This window comes from Stegodyphus dumicola, chromosome 5 (genome assembly GCF_044657685.1).
Source record: "Stegodyphus dumicola isolate Sdum_Otavi_A_Nest chromosome 5, ASM4465768v1".
NCBI classification, from domain to species: domain Eukaryota; kingdom Metazoa; phylum Arthropoda; class Arachnida; order Araneae; family Eresidae; genus Stegodyphus; species Stegodyphus dumicola.
Window position 1 is genome coordinate 213431550 of NC_140772.1, and position 21362 is coordinate 213452911.

The 21362-nt window shown below is 32.3% G+C and overlaps 1 protein-coding gene across 1 annotated transcript in view; it reads right to left on the minus strand.

The window, feature by feature from the left end:
- The window catches only part of LOC118195677 (uncharacterized), a 63830-nt gene extending 42743 nt beyond the window's left edge, over window positions 1–21087 (minus strand). Inside the window, exon 1 of the mRNA XM_035367005.2 lies at window positions 20934–21087. The gene's annotated coding sequence lies outside the window, so the exon portion shown is untranslated. The remainder of the gene's footprint in view (window positions 1–20933) is intronic.
- Between the last annotated feature and the right edge of the window lie 275 nt (window positions 21088–21362).

The following is a 21362-nucleotide window of genomic DNA, read 5'->3' on the forward strand; positions in this document are numbered from 1 at the left end:
CAATTACATTTTAAATATTAATTAAACCAGTGTTTCTCAACTGGATTTGCTCTAAGGACTGGTAAAATATTTCGGTACGTTCTCGCGGACCGGTAAGTTTAATAATTCGACCCACTGGCACAATTTTTGGGAGAGATAGCTGGATATTTCGTGGACCGGCGGTTGAGAAACAATGAATTAAACAACTTAGAAATCGTTTAAATAACATTCTCAGTACTTGAATTTTTACATTCTCACGGATTTGAGTTAACAGTCTTTTAATAATAAAAAGAAAATTGTTTATAATGTCATTTCTGGAGGAGGAGGGTGTTCCATATGGTTTGGTTGTTAGGAATTTCTAACAGTATAGATACTAATTGGATCTTCTCTTTCAAGAATGGCGACAGAAAATTTCTGTCCCATGTTCCTATAATGGAATAAAAAATATTTGAAATTCCATACGTAATACATAATCTACACAAGTATCGCCTACTTTGCTATAAAATTATAATTTCGATGAAAATCAAATAATCATTTCCGTAAAATTTGAACCAGCATAGGCCATCATTATGTGAAAGTCCACAGTTCATGGAAATGACACATAATAATTTCTACAAATTTTTGAACTACACATGGTTTCTATCTTTCCTTTTGGAACCTTTAATGGTTAAAAGAAGGGAAGGGGATGGTAATGTGCAGTTTGAAGTTATTTTGAGTCTACTGTACAGTTTTCACTGAGGTATGCAGTAAAAGTTTTCATCGATAAAAAAAGCAACACATAAAAATAAGCTGTTTTCTATCGATGAAAACTGGTGAAAATGCTGCATTCGATGTAAATTTTTTAAAACTGGGAATGGGTAAGAAAAATTGAAAAGCTCAGCCGCATTCAGAAACGTTGACAACGCATTTACTACTAGAGTTCTTTTTCTTTCTTCACTCTTCGCCCCCCCCTCCTTCTGAGGAGGGCTTAAATTTGTGTTTATCATTTTATTCAAATTAGAGACTATATTTAATTCTTTATTATTTTATTCACAATGGAGACAAATGTTTTTAAAGCTGGTGATATTGCAATGGAAACAAATGTTTTTAAAGCTGGTGAAAGTAGCTACTCTTACAGAAATATTAAAGCCGTCATAGGTTTAATTCTACCAATTTTTTTTTTTGGATAAATACTTGACATTCTATTTCCTGTAGAAAATGAAGCTGCGATTTTTTTTTTTTTTTTTTTTTTTTCCTTCGGTTTCCAATGATATCGTTTATAACTCACTTACATATTGTGATTCCAAGATTCCTACATTATTTATGCATTGAAAAATGGAAATGTTTTCCCACGGAATAGGCATGACCATTTATTTTATTTAAATGAGCCAATTTGAGTTTTATAAAATTCTAACTGCAGTATTGTCAGGTAATATTTTGATGCTTCCTTAATTTCAGTCATTTGTTTAATGAAAATCGCCCAAAAATGCGCGAATTACCTTTGTAATAACCAATGACTTGTAAATTCTCAAAAAAATCAAAACATTATACGGGGATTCTGCGCCTGTAACTCTTGGTTGCTCAAGAATGAATATACAACAGCTTCCGAAAGTTAAGCACGCAACAATAAACTCAACAAAAATGGAAAAGTTAAGCTTTGATTAACATCGGAGTGCAAATGAAGGTAACGAATGTGTTTAAGCATTATGTACAAAGGTGAAAACAATATTTAACTTCCCTAAAGTATCATGGACATTATAAGAAATAGACTAACCCAAATGGGTTTTCTCCCTCGTCTGAGGCTTTCCCGGCTGTCACCTTGATCATATCCGGAGGAGTAGGGACGGACTTGCAGAAATTTAACAGTGGTTGCCTATTGCAGCCTGTATAATTGTCAAGAAAAAGCTAGTTGTAGCGCCTCATTTCACAAATTAGAATTTCTCGATATTTTTGAAATTGAAATTGATTTTTAAAAATTTAGCATATTTATCAAGCATAATTAACGTTCCAAATAATTATAAAGCTATTGCATGCTTTCAGGGCTGGATATTTTTTTAGCTTTTCCTATGCTGTTAGGAAATTTGTAACTACTACTTTTAGAAAATAATATTTTAAATCTGAACTAATAGAAAATTTCAAACAAGCAATTTTCTCTTGCAATTTTTATGCTTTTTATTGGTGTAAATAAATAAAAAATACTAAAATATTTAAAAATGAATTTTTGAAAGTTTTGTTTAAAATTCTAAATTGCGCTGCTTTTTTTAAAATTATAGATGAGTATTATAGCACAATTTATATAAAGAAATTTTATTTCAACTATATTTCATAATACATCATAGTGATAAACACTTTTGACTCCTTAAAAATTTTTATACATTTAATTCTAATATTAAAATTGTATTTAACCGTAATAATTAATTTTGCTTGTATTGTATAGTGATTATTTTTTTAATCTATTTTTAGTTCTGCATAATATTTTTTTTATTTATTTACTGTTAATTTAATTTATTAGCCCAAAGGGGCAGTAGCTTAGAAAGGCTGTTAGTTCCGAAGCAGCATTTTGCGTTGTTTTACTATAAATGTCCGTGTCTCCTTGCAAATTATTGTTACCAAATATTATCGCCCTGTATTATATGTAAAGAAATTAAATAATAAAGAATCTGTATGTTTCTCGCACTGTGACAAAAACTACAGTATCTAGAGCCATCAAATTTTGAATAATGTAATCCTCCACCCGAACATGGGCATCTGGACAGCCGAATTCCCAATTTGTTTTAATCTATTTCATATTTTGTAAAACTTTAACGAATTTTTGATTAAAAAACTCAACGAGTTCAGAGCGAGCACTGTACGGAAAATAACAGTTTTATCTCCAGTGCGGAAATTCTAAAGATATGCTGTTTTCAAATGTAAGTGGTATACGGGCAAAGAACTTGATATTCAATAAAAGTAGATAACACACAAAACGTTAAAAAAGTTTCCTTTTGGGCGTAATATAAAATCTGAGTGCTTCTAGATTTTATTTTACCTTTTTTTCTCCCTTCATTACACTCAGCAAATTTTATGCTCCGAATTTTATAAATTACTAAAATAAATATTCCACTTTAATGTTAATAAGTTAATGATGATATAATCAAATAAATCATTGTTTTGTAATGTTATTATAGTTTTGAAAATGGTCATTAAACTTTTAAAAAAATTATCAGATCTTTTTTAATTTTACCTTATTTATTTCAAAGCGTCACGTACTATCAATCTTATTTAATTTTACGTTATTTGTACGCAAAATTAAGTTCATAAATTTGGTACTTAGAGTTTTTACCGTTTTACCAAAGTAAAGATGTTTGTACAAGAATTACGCGTGAAAAAAATGCGCGAAATGCAGTAAAAAGCGCTTTAATGAGATATATTAAATCCTATTTGGAAAAAACTGTGGCTTTCATAATCTCATCACTATGCAACGTATCACATTTAATAATTAAAAACAATTATGCGATTCAAACGTTATAGGTTTCAGTGTTAAGTAAACCAGATCGTCCCTACTCTTTCTTGCGGCCATGTGGGTGACGCGCGCCCCGCCCACTGGGTTAGTCTATCTCTTATAAGGTCCATGTAAAGTATATGATGACGTCACACTGGGCCATAAATAAACTGTTAAAGATAAAAACAATCGAACAAAAGTTGCATTAATAAGTTACGTAATCATCCCGGATCTTTACATAAACATTATAGGGACTGCCCATGCTTTCAATGAAGTATCAACCATAGCAGATGCTATCAACGCCTATTCCTCCATTAGGACCGTTTCCAAATGGCTGAGACTGTTATAGAAGGTGCAGTGACATCACGCCCAATGGCATCCCAAATATTTTCAATGGGATTAAAGTAGGCAGAATACTACGGCCACTCCATACCTAACAATGTTGGCTCGGTGAGAATGGACATTATCTTCCACAAAGAGGAAACTGGACCATCTGCTGCTATGCAAAATCTCAAGTAAGCATAAGACTTCATCCCGATACAGCAAAATAAAATCGTCTTCAGATGTGCAGCTGGGCAAGGTATACTATTAAAATTCCAGTTCACAAGATCATGCTGCCACTTCTGATTGCGGGATATTCGATGATGTTGTAACGTCTGAACATCCGTGTTGGATGAAAAGAAATGATCAGTTGTCTTTTAAATATTTATTTCAAAAACTTAATTTCTTGAATACTAATAAGTAAAATAATCAAAACATTACAACCATAATACAAAACAATAGCCGCTGGATGCAGCAACGACCCTGGTTGAGTCTTCTTTCAAGTCTTTCACCACATAAGCTCACACAAATGGAAAGGGGTAATTTACGACGTCCCTTGTGTCCGGAAACCGCACCAGAGGATTTCCGCAACACCTTTCCTCAAAGTTGTAAGTAACAATCAGTCTCTGGACAAAACAGGAAGTTCTTTTCATTAAGCAAATGTTCGACAGAGGTGTGCATATCGTTCTGATGCTGATGCTGTGTGCTTCGTTCTGTTCAGACCCTTACACTCTTATCATCTGATTTCAAGGTCAATCTGGACTCGCCCGTAAACAAGACGTTGCACCAATCTCAGAAAGTCCAACTAAGTTTGTAAGGATTATGTTAATTTTATTAACAGTTAAATTTTAAGTTAAAGTTCCTTTCCTGTCAAATTCTTAACTTCAACCTTTCAATTCTTTACTTCCGGCCAGAACGTAGTTTTGGAATTTACTGAATATTTAATGAGAAGGAGCGGTATTTAAACCACGAAGTTACTTACTGAGACAGAGAGAGAAACAGAGTTTCTGAACTACGCGCGTCTGCCTTTTTGGCCACTCTCTCTCTCAAAGCTGTTTTACGCTCGGCCGTACTCAGGCCCTTGCTAAGCTTCGTAGTAAAATAGGTTAAGGGGCCAACTCTCATTGAACCTTGATAGCTTTGGCTATACTTACTTAGTTAATCTTAGTTTTAGTTTAATTCTTAGTCTTTTAAGTTAAAGTGCGGACTTTATTTGTTCACTCCCAGGCGGAGTTTTTTAAATCTTATAGAAATAATAAAGGGTTATTTACCCTTCTCTCTTGTTGTTTCCTGTCTTCGAACTCTAGCAATTATTCGCTTATCAGTTCCTAGGTTCCTCACTTCCAACATTAACTTAGAATTTCAAGTGGACCTTACAAGTTGTTGACGACACCATTTTTATCTTGTCCTTCTGGATTGGGCAATCAGTGGAACACAAACACTTGGTACTCGGATGGACAGTCTCTTCATGTTTAGCCTTCACACAGTACTGGCAGGTACTGTCTTACCCAAGTGACGTTACAACCGTGGATGTAACAGCTGTGGAGATCCTTTGTCGATTCTGCTTGGCTATTATAGCAATACGTCAATCTTCATAAAGGTCACATCATAAAGATGTCCCTTGGTCAATCAGGCACAGGTCTCCAAAGAACTGCTTGACTTGTTTGGAATTGTTTCCACATTCAAGAAATTACCAACTGCTCAATGCCAAAGAAAAGAACGACATTTCTGATTAACTGCTCTGCTTCAATGCGTTATCCTACGAAATTTATAAACACTTCATATCAACATTATACAAAACTCCTCAAACTATTCAATAACACATCTGCTCCGCAGCGATTTTTAGCCACTCAAATTCATCTATGCTTTCAAAAACTGCTAATTTGTATTATGTACTTAACTTTTGGAAACCAGTGTATTTCGATTAAGATATTTAATACTATCGAGAAACGCGTTATCTATTAAATACACAGCAAAATATGAAACAATACAAAAAAATTAGCAAAATGAGTTATTGAAACACTCCACACACACCCCCCCCCCACATACACACAAATTCTTCAACCATGTAAGGAATTTATTTATTTCATCTACCGCAACTCAAATCCTTTTTAAAAAGCGGTGATCGGATATTAAATAATCATACGACAATTAAAAAAGCAGCGTTAAAAAGGCTAAGCCTATTTTTTTAAATTATATTCTGCCCTCAGTTCCATATTCTACTCGTTTATGAAACCAGTAGCTGCAATACTATAACTAATGCATTTTGCAATAATACTAAAATTGCGTTAGAAATATTCACAAAAACAAAAAGAAGAAACACACGTAGTGGAAAATTAACGATAACCTGATGGTTCTAATCATATTTTACGTATATTACAAACAGATATTGCATACTCTCTTTATATTTCAAAATTAGCCAGCCATCATCATCTATAACTCGGAAGCAAATGAAAAAAAAAAATTATTGAGGTAATGAAAATAAAAGATCACTTACCGAAAATTGCAATTTTATCCACGTAATACGTGAGTTCATTCATTGAATTTTAGGAGCCTGATTTTTACTTTAAACTGTCGCGGAACATCCTTCAAAAGTGCTTTCTGGTATAACGTCATTCAGTCGTCTAGTCCAAGAGATTTTTACTTCCATGATATGGAAGATATTTATCTGAGAGTGAGTTTTGTTTACTTTCTATGTTTATAAGAATACACGTACACATCGTTCGTTGTTATTACATAACCGACTTTCATGAATATGCCCGGAAATATATATATATATTAGCTAATGTAATTCTTGATATGCTTGCTTCGTTTAGTTAACCAATTGCGGCAAAATGTTCGAGATGTTTGCTTCTGAAAAAATGCTTGCTTAGAAGTCTATGACAGAGAAACTGGCTGATAATAACTTTCAATCTACTCGGTCCCTGGTGGGTTAGTTCTCTAAATGCATAGGCACACCAGCGGTCGAGCGGTAAAATCGCTGAACACTGGGAGGTCTGACCTGGGTTCGATTTCAGGCTTACGGGCTGGCTACATGGAAATTTTCGTGGTTTTCCCCATGTGTAACGTGTATACGAGACAGTTCTCCTTAGAAAGGTCCTCCACGAAGGCATCCCTTTCCTTAGGCAGATAGCCCTAGTGTGCTTTGCCTGTGTGCATGACTCTGTGTATGACAACATGACATTTTCATTCTTCAAACAGATTAAGTAGATTTTATATCTTTATTACAACTAATTTTTCCTTGTAATTGTTTATCCATCGGTTTTTAATAAGCCCGATTTATATATAAGTCAATATAAAAACCCTTTTAAAAAGATAGCCTACCCCAATCAGTCAGCCCTCACGTTATTTTACCATAAATACCTACTCTAACCTGGAGACAGAAAAAATCCCCCTATTTAATTACTTTTATTTAATATTGATCATTTTTATCTTTAGAAAATAATTTACCAGACTTAGTATGCGTTTAATGTGCCCTAAGCTTTTAGTATGCGTTTACTGTGCCCTAAGGATAACGTAGGCGTGATATTTTCACAACAAAATGACATAACAGCTATTCAGCAGCAGTCAGACTGTTGCAACCTTGATAAACAAGCAAAAGGTAAAATTGTTCTAAAACCATCCTCCAGTAATCTGAACGGCCTTGACTGGCGTGATGCATGCATAAGTCAGCTGATATGGAGGACGCGCCAAGCTGGGTACTAGTAGTTGCAACATTCGATTTGGCTAAGTGCCAAAAGCAGACAACTAAATGAGCTTTCTCAGTGTTTACAGTTACATAACTTCGGCAACTGATAAAGCAAAGAATGTTTTCCGACTAGAATGGGAAAAGTTACATATACAGCACTCATGAGAATGAATAGAAAGAGTGAAATTTGAACATGGTTTGTCTAGTTTCGCACGGAAACGATGTGTTTTATCACAAGTGCAAAGTGCAGATCGATATTTGCTAGACATTTTAATACACAAAAGAAAACTGCTGTAAAGTTAAAAACAAATTCAAAAGCCTAAAATAGAGAAGTAGCAGTATTTTTAGGAAATTCTGCAAAGAAACAAAATTGCAATTCCGTTCCAAAAGATTTTAAAGGACACTGTTTTCTTTAAACATTACAAAGAATGATAGGAGCAATGAAGTCAAATGTTTTACTTTTTATGACACAATTGAAAGTAAAATAACCGAATAAGCATAAAAGCAAACTTTAAAAACCACATGGGTGAGTAACACCCCATTATAGTGAAACAAGGTCTCATACTATTTTGCAGCTCAATTTTTTAGCTGCAGCTTCAGCTGGGAAAGAAAATAAAGTTCTTCTGTAACTAACTTTAAATTTGCTTTTTAGGAATAGAGAATGTTTGTTAAATCCGTAATAATATGTTAAGTCTATTTTTGAATTAGTACGATGCTAAAATAAAGCTGAATGACAAATTAAGAATTTTAAAATTCAATTTTAGAAAATAGGATAGAGTAATCCTTTTCTAAACACCCAGATATTAGTAAACAAAACTTCACAAAATCTCGTGAAGACTTAAAATTCGTAATTTGTTACAGACACTCTTCTTCTCCCACTTATTTCCAATTAAGTTGAAGAAATATTTCCGAAAATATCGAAATGAAATTACCGAAATAAATTAATAAGAAAACACAATCAACAATCACCTAAGATCAAAAATATTTTTTTAATACAGTACGAAATTTGAATTTATAGAATTTGATTAACATGAAAGATACTTAATCAAATTTAAGTATGGTTTAAAAATAATATACTTTTCTTGACGATAGTTTTATTTATGAAATTTTATGCAAATGTTTCGGTGTATGATCACTTTTGTGATGTGTTTTATCTATTCCTCCTTACAATTTTAGAAAAAAGAAAACAAGTTGGTATTAAAAAAGAAAAAAGTTTATTTTTATTCAAAATCGCATGGAGATGATATGAAAAAATATTGGGCTTTATATTCGAATTCAATACCGGGTTACAGTGCTTTTTCTACAAATTCTTTAAGAGTACGAACACTTTTGATATCCATCGTATTTATAAATTTTTAATCTATATATGTAGTAGTTCGGAATTTTTTTAACACATTCCGAAATATTTCTTAGGCTATTTGATCACATGATGTTTCAAAGAAACTTCCAAATAAAATAATGCATTTGCAAAAGTTAATATAAACACGTTCGATTAATTTCAAAACTTGATTAAAAGAAACATCCAGATGCAACAGAATAATAAGAATTTTAACTATGACAGTCAAACATATCAAACATGCTATGAATAACATATTATTAGCCACAATGAAAAAGTACATTTTAGGCATAAATTACACTCTAAAAAGGTTATTAAGAAAAAAAACTGGATTACAAATTCCTAAAACTCTTTCATGATCAGTAAACAAACAGTTAATAAAACAATAAACAAATAAATTTACACGTCAAAAATAATATTTACCTTATGATCAAAACATGGTATCTTAAAAGTGATGACATCATTTCATGTGTCACGTGATATTTTATCCAAATTCGATCGGTGATCATTAAATGGTAAATATAAATTCGAAAAGTCAGAATCAAATCGAAAATGAATCCTTACAGAAATTCTGTGCTTACACTGCAAAATGTAATTGTGATCTGCACACTTAAAATGACAGACTGATCAATTTTCATTTGTTGTATATTAAATACTGCATCAATTAAAAACTTTCTACAATGAAGGCAGTAAAGGCAAAGAACAGAATTTTCTAGCGCAATATGAATTAGTTACCATGACAATGTTAAAATATTTTCGTAATGCATCAAAATAGTAACTACGTAAACGGCAATTTGCATTACAAAATTAACTACAAAATGACTAATTAATATCGACGAAGATTACACACAAAATCAATTTTCTTATCACCTCCTGACAAAATAGAAACTGTTGTCCCTTTATTTTTGGAAAATATCTGTTGCAAATTTGGTGCTTTAGTAAGAGGGATTCTAAAATAATTAGATATTTTCTTCATTAAATAAGTGCAAACGTCTCCATGCAGAATTAATTCGAAACGGAAAAATATCATAAAAGTCCACTTACGTTTTGGCATTGCTGCTGCGGATGTTTACATATTTTTTGAACGATTTCGATAAAGAATTTTTTTAAATAAAAATTTCTGGCAACAGCTCATTATTTGAAATTAGAAATATCGTTTTTCTACTTTTAAATTATTATTCTTTCAAAATGTCCCATGTAAACAACCTGTGGAATGAAACAGTTTTTCCGCTTTCCAATAAGAAATATTTCTATATACAACGTTCAAATTCATGCAATATTCAAAAACGTTGTGGAATACATACGTATTAACATTTTGTATACAAATCTCCTCTTATTAAAGGGGGAAATGAGCAGTAACACTGTTACAAAAAAAAAAAAAAAAGGCAAAGTTTTTAACCGCAGTTTACAAAAGTTCATCAGGAAGTCAAAAAAGTACCTCGGCTTTTATCTTAACTTTCTTTCCAGTGATGCTCATAGTTATTACAAAGTTAAAATAACACATTAGTACATTACACCATATACAGAGCTTAAATTCAGCCGGAAATTGCCTAGTATTTCTTAGTTTTTGAGTGAAATTGTTATTCCAGCCGGAGTTTCAAACATGACGGGGTCCGATATTTTATTCTTTTATTTAAATATTTATCATTACAATTTAATCATTAAATTTGCATTTATCTATACATTTAATTAAATTTTAGTCAAATATTTTGTTATTTTAATTATTAACTGCACATACACATATATTTATATCTTTCCTTTTTCCTGATCGCCGTTTCTAATTTTAGAAATTAAGCCGTCGGCGGAAGGTTATAAAGTATCATTAAAAAAAAAAAAAAAAAAACTCAACTCAGTGGCGTAACAGCCCTAATGAGCCAGGCCTGCAGTGCCCGAAATCTGCTTTGTTGACCGTGGGTCCCGGGGTGCGTAAGTTTCAAAATATACGGGAGAAGGAAACATATATTTAAGTTGGAACAAGTTAAAAACTCACACCATAATTTTGTGATTTTTTTTTGGGGGGGGGGGATAAAAACCTGCTAGTTATCTCTTCATTTTGTATACAAATCTCCTCTTATTAAAGGGGGAACTGAGCAGTAACAAATGGTCAGCTTGTCGCAGGACCCCCAGTGTTTAGTCCCCAAGCGAACTTGGTACTCATTTTATCGACCCAAGTGATGGAAATCAAGGGATGGACGGCTGAGTCGACCTTGCCCAGCCGGGAATCAAACCCCGGATCTGTGTGCTGCTGCACTGCGCCATAGGGCCTCATAAAGTATCATAAGCCAGGGCTTACTTTCTAAAATTAGAAGTGCCGAAGCCTTATAGATGGCTGCGAGGAAAGAATAAATAAGTAAATTTTACTAATAATACTAATTACTATACCATCTGAGAGGTCCCAAAAACTAGTAAATAACTCATATAGACTCTGGTGATATTTCAGCTTGGAATATACTGTATAATACACTATTAAGTTCTGATAGAAACAGACAATATGACATATAGACAGATGATAGGAACAAGGGATGACAGAAAAGACTCTTCTTTTTCCAACATACCAATGAATAAAAGGTAAAACCGTTGAAGTGTCGTTAATCAAAATAGAGAGAATACTAGAAATACTATGGCAGTAAGGACGGAAATTTTAATAGAGAAGTGTAGCGTCGAAAACAAAGAGAAAAGAGTTCAACAGTGTCTAACTGCGATCCTCTGCCGATATAATTCTAGCTGTCAAGCAAAATGGGACGAGGAAAAAAACTTGCCCTGAATCCGACCCTATAACGACGTAAGAAACGTAAGGGTCTGTACGAGTGACAATTTTCTACCCCGATATTTATTTACATCATTTCAAAATGCCTGTCTTTCCTTAAAAGGAGTTACTAGCATTGTATGTGCACGACCAGGGTGATCACGTTTAGTACTTTCGAGGACGAAAACTTGACCTGTTCGTATGAATTCATTGCACTTCGTGCAGAAGCCTTAGACATGTAAACGAAGAACTTGTCTTTCCTTGAAAGTCTTACCCACCGTCAGAGGGTTTGTTATTCAGGAAAAGATAGGCATGCACTCAGAAGATAGAATCGATTTCTAAGGCTTATTTGTTATTAAATTAAAATTTTTCTGCTGAAATTCAGGCGTGATATAAGCGCAGGAAAAAAAAATATAAAATGCTCTATACTGATAACAGAATAACAGAAGGTTTAATTTCTAAAATTGGAAGTGCCGGAGCTCTATGGAAAACTGTCAGGAAAGAAGAACAAAAATAAATAATTAAACAGTTAAATAAAATTAAATAATTAATGGTTAGAATAATTAAACAATTAATATTAAAATTTAATAAAATGTAAAGATATAAACAAAAATATAATAATTTATTAAATAAATTGTAAATAATTAAAATACAGTACTGGACCTCGACAATCCATTACCGTTGGAACAAAAAATTTACCCACTAACATAAATTCATTGTACTTTCTGGCAAATAAACCTTTGACATGTGGGTGGGGGTTTCTCTTTCCTTAAAATTCTCGACCTCCATTTAAGGCTTTGTTTCCCACGGAAAGAGAAGCATGCATTCAGAAGTTAGAATAACAATTTTTAATATAATTGTTTCATAAGAATAAATTGAATTTAATTTTAAAAATGAAATTTAAATACAAATTTAATTAAATATTCTTTGTGCCATTGCTGCAAGGAATGAGATTTTAATTTAAACACATTTAAATTTAATTTTTAACAAATACGTAGAAAAGTAAAAAAGCAAATTTAAATCCTAAAAAAAGGAAAAAAGCCAAAATAATTTATTATTAAAAATAAAATTTTCGAGATCAGATTTCTTCTTTAATTGTTGTTCAGTTACATTAAAAAAAAGTGTCGGAGTCTTCTGATTTAGGGCCCCAGTGCACTCCGGCTATAATTATGATTTATCCCCAAAACTAAGAAGCACCGGCGCAATTTAAGGTCTGGAATGACACCCAAAAATCCGTAACCCTTACTTCTAAAATAAAACCGTCCAAATCGCGCAAGCATTTTTGCAGCACAGTTATGATATCCGTATTCAAGACAGCAAGGTTCATCCGTATTTTATCCTCTCGCTCTGTGCTCATTAAGATTTGTTACGAAAATATAGTTTTAATCGCTATTAAGAGTGGAACAAATACTCCGATGGACACATATTATATTAGAGTAGTAATAGACAAAATAACAGCCAAATAGTTTTCTTAATTCATAATAACATCCAAAACAAAATACATTTACTACACAAAACTTGAGAACTCGTGATATAGCTAAAAACAAACACAAAAAGTGCTACGGAGAACGCAACACAACAAATGAATGGAATATTTTTTTCTAACACATTCCTTGCTCGAAAGGAGGGGGGGGGAATCTAGTTTTCATCCAACAAATAGCTCTCCTCCCTTCATACACTGAAGAATTAATGCTGAGAGTTTGAGTCATCGCTGTTCATGAATTAAAAGCATACAATCTTTTCTGAACTTGAGAAACTGAAGATCTAAATACACAATGAAAATAAAAAAATAAAAAAAGTTCATTAAAGTTATAAATAATATATCAAAACCCAGTACTTTACGTTTACACTATTTCTGTATGCAACACATTTTAATAGCTTTACAATGACAGCATTGTTATAAAGACAACAAAAGTCAATTGCAATAATAAAAACAAAAGTCAATTGCAATACACTCTGCAATGATTTGCCAGATTTTGTAAAATTAAAAAAAAAAAAAAAAAAAAAAAAGAGTGACAACTTGTTGCTTATAATGACATTTTGACATTTTCACAATAGGCTTTAAAATATACATAATCAACATACTAGATAACTTACAAAGTGCTATTACACATCTACATTATATGTGCCTGCTACACATTTATAGAGCGCAACAAATATTATGCAACTCTATTACACATCTACAGAATACACAAAATATTACCTATCACAGATAAATATTAAATACTCCATATTTATAACTTTCAAGGATTTGGCCATCAGATTCTGCTAATTCTACACTCAAAATCGAGAAACGAACGAGTTCATGTTACACAATTGCTGAGCAGTGATTCGACAAAACTGAGTGGTAGCTCCTTTACAGAGCTCAACCCATTGACAGCCTGCCAGGAAAACTAAACTACTCTCTTAGGGCAGAAAGAAATATTCCTCCTATATTAAAAAAGAGTTTAATTTTTATCGTATTCCAAACTTTTTATCCCAGAATTTCATTATTAGTTTGAGGCAAAAAGAAAGTTTTCGTGAATTTCAAAATTACACTTGAAAGAAATCAGCCTATGAAGGAAGAGGATAAATTAGTCAGATTTTCAGAGTCCATTCCTCGTTCGATTCATTCCTCTCTTTGCTTCATTTTCACATACTGTTATTGATCCATGGTGGTTCTGTTGGTGGTTCTGAAGGCCCTAGGAAAGGTCACTTATTGGCCGGCCTCGGGGTCTGGCATGTTCTGAGCAGTGTGGAACTGTAGCCGGGAGACTTGTTCCCCCCAGTTTGCTGGGTAAAGGCCCACTGCGATGGGCTCGCCCATGCGACTGGCAGGAGCAATTGACGACCAGTGCTGCCTGGTGTCTTATCCAGGTAATGCGCTGCTCTCCTGGAAGGGTAATAGTGGAGGTTGAACCTCCACGAAGTATCCATAGGGGGAGTAGATAACCATAGTGTGCTTAGTTCACAGGGTGGGGCAGCCAAGAACTTACTGTTATTGATCCAGTTCTCGATCTTACTCATCAAGGTTATTATTAGTAAGCAGTGAGTTACAGAAAAGATCCAATCAATTCAGCTCTGATATGATTCCATAAGACAGTTATTTTATCCATCTCTAATTTGCAGTACTATAATAAGTACACTAGAGTACATGATACTATAATAAGCACATGATCACATACGATAATAAGTACTGATGATATTTTGCAAAAGAGTCTCATTTGGCAAGTTTTCCAGCCAAGTCATGAAGACAAAGGTACCTTTCATTTTCAAAAAATGGCATAGAGATACATTATTTTTGTAGCATTTCTTTTATTCAGTGTTATTAATTTTGGGATAATGACAAAGAATTTAGAGCCAAAAAAAATCTATGAATATATTTTATCTTGAAGCTTAGTCCTTAATCAACTTTTACCTGTTTTCATTATTTTTCATATACATTAATAAAATCTACTTAATATTGGAATTTTAATGAGAAAGAAATTGAAGTAAAATGAGAAAAAAGTACTTTAGAAATGACTTAGGAATGTGATGTATCACTAAACAGAAGTTCATAGCAGAATTATTATTATTATTATTTTCATTAAAAGTTTGCAGCTTTTACAAAATGAAGTAAGTATTAAAATTCTATAGCTAAAATGTAAATTAACTAAAGTTTACACAAAGCAATACTGCTCAATATTTATAAAATATGTTGAAATAATTTTATTTCTGTTATGAGGAGAATACTAAATTTTGATTTATCACCAAAAGCACTGCAAATTCCTAAACCGGATCTTGTAATTTATCACTTGCATCTACTAATACCAAGTAACAAAGACTACAATGTTAATATTTATGCTGCATTACCATCAACACAGCTTTCAAACAGAATAGCATAATTAACCTCATAATTAGGTACTTTTGAAAGTCAGGGTTAGGCTTTGTGGTCAAACCAAATGATTCTGTTCCTCTTTTAGAAATCTGTCTAATCACCTATTCCATTATTCATGTCAGAAGAGAATGAATTCCAACAATTCAAAAGAATTCCTTTTGGGAGGAGATGCAATAAGTATTCCTTGACAGCAAAGATTATAAATAACAGAAGATGCATACATGCATTTTCAGAGAGAACAAAATAACTTAAATGCCTACAATGTTTATTATCCCATAAATACAGGAAGTTGTGCAGCCCAGCATAAAGTTAAAGAAAATATTCAAGCATACTCTCTGAATCTAAAAACAAATCAGGCATTTCCTCTTGAAACATTTACTGTAATATCTTGACATCCTAGATTACAGTATGCAAAATAAGTTTTACATATGCAGCATGTCATTATACTAGCCATAAATATACTATATGATTGGTAAGTAATAACAAAGATGAGCATACAAGATATCCTATTCAGTTGATCTGGTAGACTGCAGCACTTCAGATTAAAAATCTAAGTGTTTCATTCACAGCTCTTCTTCCTGACCATCAACTTCTGGACACATGTAATTACATGCCCCCATTTCATGAAGACATTACAATTTCAGCCTTTTGCCAATGAACATACTACACATGGCAAAATAACATTTGCCAGAAATGACACACTTTTGAACTGGAATAATAGGCGCTAAATTAGAAAGTTTTTTGGACGCAATATGTCAGACAGCTTGGAAATCCACACATCAACAAAGTGTATTTTTTTTTCCCTTTTAAATTATATACCCACATTTTTTTTACTTTTCAGCCATTAGGCAACGAGCAGCCCAATAAAATGCTGAGCGTATACAGAAAGCAAAGGTAAAAATTAGCCTCGACTGTCTTGTCTGTTATAAACATTAAACTAATAAGGCAGTTCTTGATCACCCTGATCACTTGATCCATATCACCCTGATGATATAGAGGGCAACAAGCTGAATCCTTTACTCCAATTCAATATTAATGTTGCTGTAAATAAACATAACCGGTCATCAAACTTAAGCAAGCTACTCTATCAGCCTGAGGTAAGGAACTGGGGATTTTTTTTTTTTTTTTTATTATTATTGAGCAGGATATTCCACTTCTTACCTACTCCTGCATCAACATATAAGGATATTCTGCTTATTTTTCATTTTATATTATACATAATTCTTTTAGTATTATGCAATGGCAAAGAGGAATCAGGTTGGGCCATAAAGGATCCAACCTTGGCAAGTCTGCCTGCCTGCTCATTTGCAAAAATATCCCAATGGCTCAAAATCCACTGAAGGGCAATGCTTTTTGTTTTTCCTTAGCTCAAAAGTTTCATTTTACTAGAATGAACCTCAGCATTTTCATTATAGTTAGAACGGGTACCTGACAAAATAGGAGTCTGTGAACCAATAAAAAACATAATACAGTGGAACCTCGAGATATGAGCACCTCTATATATATGAGAAATTCGAGATACGAGGAAAGTATGAGAGAAGAATGTGTCTCTAAATACAAGCACTGAGTCGAGTAATGAGCAATGAGTGAGGCTGTTGGTATGCGTGGTGCCGTTTCAAGATCTGGCTCAACTCAGGAAATCCCCTCGTCAAATCACTCGATGTTCTTTGATCTACATGTTTGTGCGTGTGTAAGTTAATTGTTTATTGCATTTAACCTGAAAATAATTATTTCACTATGCCTCCCAAAAAGATTGTTGCCTCAGATAGTGCAGAAAAGAAAAAGAAGAAAACCATGGCCGTTGAAATTAAGAAAGAAATCATAGATAAACATAAGTGTGGTGTAAGAGTGAAGGAAATGGCAAAGACTTAATGGCCTTTCGACATTGACAATCTGCACTATTCTGAAGAAGAAGGAAGAAATTAAGAAACTTGGTGTAGGCAAAAGAGTTACCGTTACTTCCATGCACTGTCCAAAACTCCTAGAAGTGTTTGTTGGTGCGGATTAACAAGAAGCAGTTAAGGTCGGTGTTGGAAGCTATCAAAAATTTGAACTACGGTTATATTATTTACCAGTGTTATTTATTAGAAAAATTTATTTTTATGTTGATATTTTTGGGTGCAAAACAGATTAACTGGATTTTCATTATTTTTAATGGAGAAGTTCGTTTCTAGATACGAGAAATTCGCTATACAAGCTCAATGCTGAAATGAATTAAACTCGCATCTCGAGTTTCCGCTGTATTTTGATCTCAGCTGTTTTTAATTTATCAATTGCATATGTTATAGCTGCTATCTCTCCATCAAAATTGCCACATGACAGTACTTCCCAACATGACAGCTAATACTACAATTATTTGGATAGGCTTCACCAGCATATCAACAAATAGTTACATTGTAAGGAATTTTCTTCTTCCTTAATGCATCTCTTCATGGTGTAATTGGAAACACTGATTCTGTATGCTACAAGTCACAATAAATCTTATCACCATGAAAAATTTTCCATTCAAAGAATTACTATCACAGTTCCAATTCCACAACTACTACTTTAATGGAATTTGATCCTTTTTAAAATATATCTGACATTTTTCTATTACAATTCAAATTGAACTAATAGTTACTTCACAATACTATATTTTGAAGAATTGTGCGATGACTTTTCATTAATACAAAAATTACTGACCCAATTAACAAACACATTTAACTGAGCATAACATTTAATGCTACATTCGTTTTTCTTGCTTAACTGGCTGCATTTATACTTGTTACCCAAATAAACAAAAACAAAAAAAAAACCAAAAAAAAAAACTAAAATGAATATATACCTATATAAAAACAGTAGACTTCGAAAATTAAAAATTTTATCCAGAAAATATATATGAAACTCAGCTGTATTAGAAACTGAATATTAGGGTTAAACTGGTTATTTCAGAACATACGGTAAACATGCACAGAAATTTAATTTTTAAAATATATATATATTTATACGATAAAAAAATTTAAAAAGAAAATCACCCAAAAGAGCCTTTTTTAAAAAAAAATGTTTTGTGCGTTAGCTTTATTTATTAAATATCATGTTCTTCGCACTTCAACCACATAAAATTCAATTCAACAGTATCACAAAATATTTAAAAACAGCATGTTTTTAGGATTCCCGACACACAGTATCACGTACTGGAGATAAAAATGTTTTTTTCTCGTACAATGTTGCCATTGCTCGCTTTGAAATCATTGAGTTTGTTAATTAAAAATCCATTAAAATTTTATAAAATATGAAGTAGATAATAAAACAAATTCCAAATTTGGGCTTCCAGATGCCCAAACGAGTGGAGGACTACGTTATCCAAAATTTTATGTCTCTTAGGTACCGTTGTTTTTTCACAGTGTGAGAAACATACATATTTTCATGCATATTCTTCATTATTTACTTTCCTTAAATATAATGCAGGGCTCTAATATTTGGTAGCAACAATTTGAAAAATCGGTACTATGCCGTTTTGGGGACCTTAAAAAAATTGCAGCGAAAATGTATGCGCAAAAGCGCCAAATCTAGCAAACGCGCCCATGTAACAGCATGCCAAATCTAGCGTACGCGCTGATTTCAGATTGCGTAAGTTTATATAGTTCTATATTAAGACTCCATTGAAATACTTTTTTAATTTTTAAATCCTTTTTTGATATCCTATGGATTTAACAATTTGGGAATTGCCCATGACGAAAAGTCTGCAATAGAATTTTGGGTAAAGTGCAGAGTCACCCACTGCTTGACGCGTTTTTAAGAATTGCACATACTTGGTATCCATCTACACATCGACCTATTTTCACTTAAAAAAAAAATCCCAGAATTGCACAAAAATGGTATTGCGCACCCTCTTGACTTTATTTATGTACACATCGACCTATTTTTACTTAAAAAGTCAAAGAAAATTGACAAAAATCCAATTGTTTTTACCCTTGAAAAAAGCGGCAAACAAATAAGTGGGCGATTCTGCATTTTACCGAGAATTGTTTCAAAGAAAAAGCATCATTCATTATAGAAAATTATGTTTGAACAACAGACGAGATGAAATTATGCTTTAGCGATAACTCGGTAGCGAAATAGCTATACAGGCATCCATTCAGTTATTTTTAGCAATTTTTATATAAATTATAATAATGATCTGAAATAGTTATTTACACTTATGCTTCCATTCAATCATGTTTAGCCTTTTTTATATAAACTATAATATTAAAAAAGTATTATATGAAATTAACCTTTCATCTAAATTAAAATATCAATCTTAAATAGTTATTTAGTATTATACTTCCTTTCTTGCTTTAGGGTTGCCGCAATTATTTTTAGCAGCACTGGCATCAACAATAGTTTGGCGATTTTTTATGGCCCTCAAAACCGAAAAATTAAATGCCATATATAATGAACCAATGCAATGTGCCAAAATGAAATAGCTCTTATGGGCAAATTACGCCTTTGGGCTAAAAAAAGAATGTTAAAAAAAATTGGCAGCACTAGATATATTATTAAAATAAGACGTTAAAAAACAAAATAAATATTTCTGTCTTAAGTTACCGATGAACATCTGGATGCTGTTCAATGTTGTCAATGAATTCACAACTTTTCGTTGAGAGTGTGGATACACAGTTAGGTACCAAAATGGTTATCACGAAGCAGTAACAAATGCAAACTTTACACATGACAACAATTTTAAATATTGTGCATTATTTGGAATTTTAAATATCAAATATTACAATTACTTCAAATAATAATTCATCTCATTAACAGCAAAAAATTAAAATGTAAAATTTTCACATATTACAAACAGAATAATTTAAAATTTTTTTAACAGAATATCACATGAACATTAATTCATGTATTACTTAAGATATATGAAATTCAACATTAAAATTGAGATTACTATTCTCCTTATATTCTGCCCTTGAAGTTACAAAATGAACATATTTGCAATTTAATATTGAATCAATAAATAGCTAAATATAATTACTTACATAAAATTTTCAGATATCAAATGAAATCACTTTTAAGGTACCAGATTTTCCTAATAAACATAACATAGGATATAGAAACTTCCTAAACTTTAAAGGAAACCATGGTGACATAATTTCTTTTTCTCATAAAAATCCCACTCTTTCAGAAATCAGCATAACAGAATATACTTCTCTTAACACCTAAATTTTTCCTTTTGTACTACGCAATTTGTTATGATACACAACTTCACACAGCACAGATACTTCACAGGAAGCGAATAAATTACATTTTTAAAAATATTTTGAGATGATTTAACGATTTCTTCAAGAACTGTGCTATATTTCTAAAGAAAGTACAAATGCAAACGTCTTCCTAGTCACTTTAAAATATAGAAAACAACTATATTATTCGCCACACGCACAGAAAAACTTTAGCAACTTTGCACTTTCAAGATATAAAGCAAAAGATAGAGACATGTTCTAAGACATCTGGACCATGTGACATTTTATCAAGATATAAATATTTAATTACATTTTTAATTCTCAAACAACCTATGAAACTCACCTCTTCCAGTTATTTTTCATTTCACAATCTTTACATTAATTTCTGCCCGTTTGTTTAATAACAAAACACGTGTAAACAAAGGGAATGCACCTAGTCGAAATGCTCTACCTAAACCAAAACACTTGCATCACATCCTGATGATTGCGCAACCTTGGCTTTTGACTCGCTATTCGTAAACAAAAAATAGCTATTGCTACTTCGAGAAACGAAATACACAGCTTTAACCTTTAGACATTTGTGAGTCGAAGAAGACTTTCGTTTCATTTATAAAAAAAAATTCTATGTAGTTATGTTATTTTCATTTTCTCTGTCATTTCTTAATGCTCTTCATTTAGTTTTACTTAATGAGTTTTATTCGGTAGGACAAGAAGAGGGTAAGACTGATCACGTGCCTTATGGGCAACAAACTCTGTACGATCTGTATTTAGA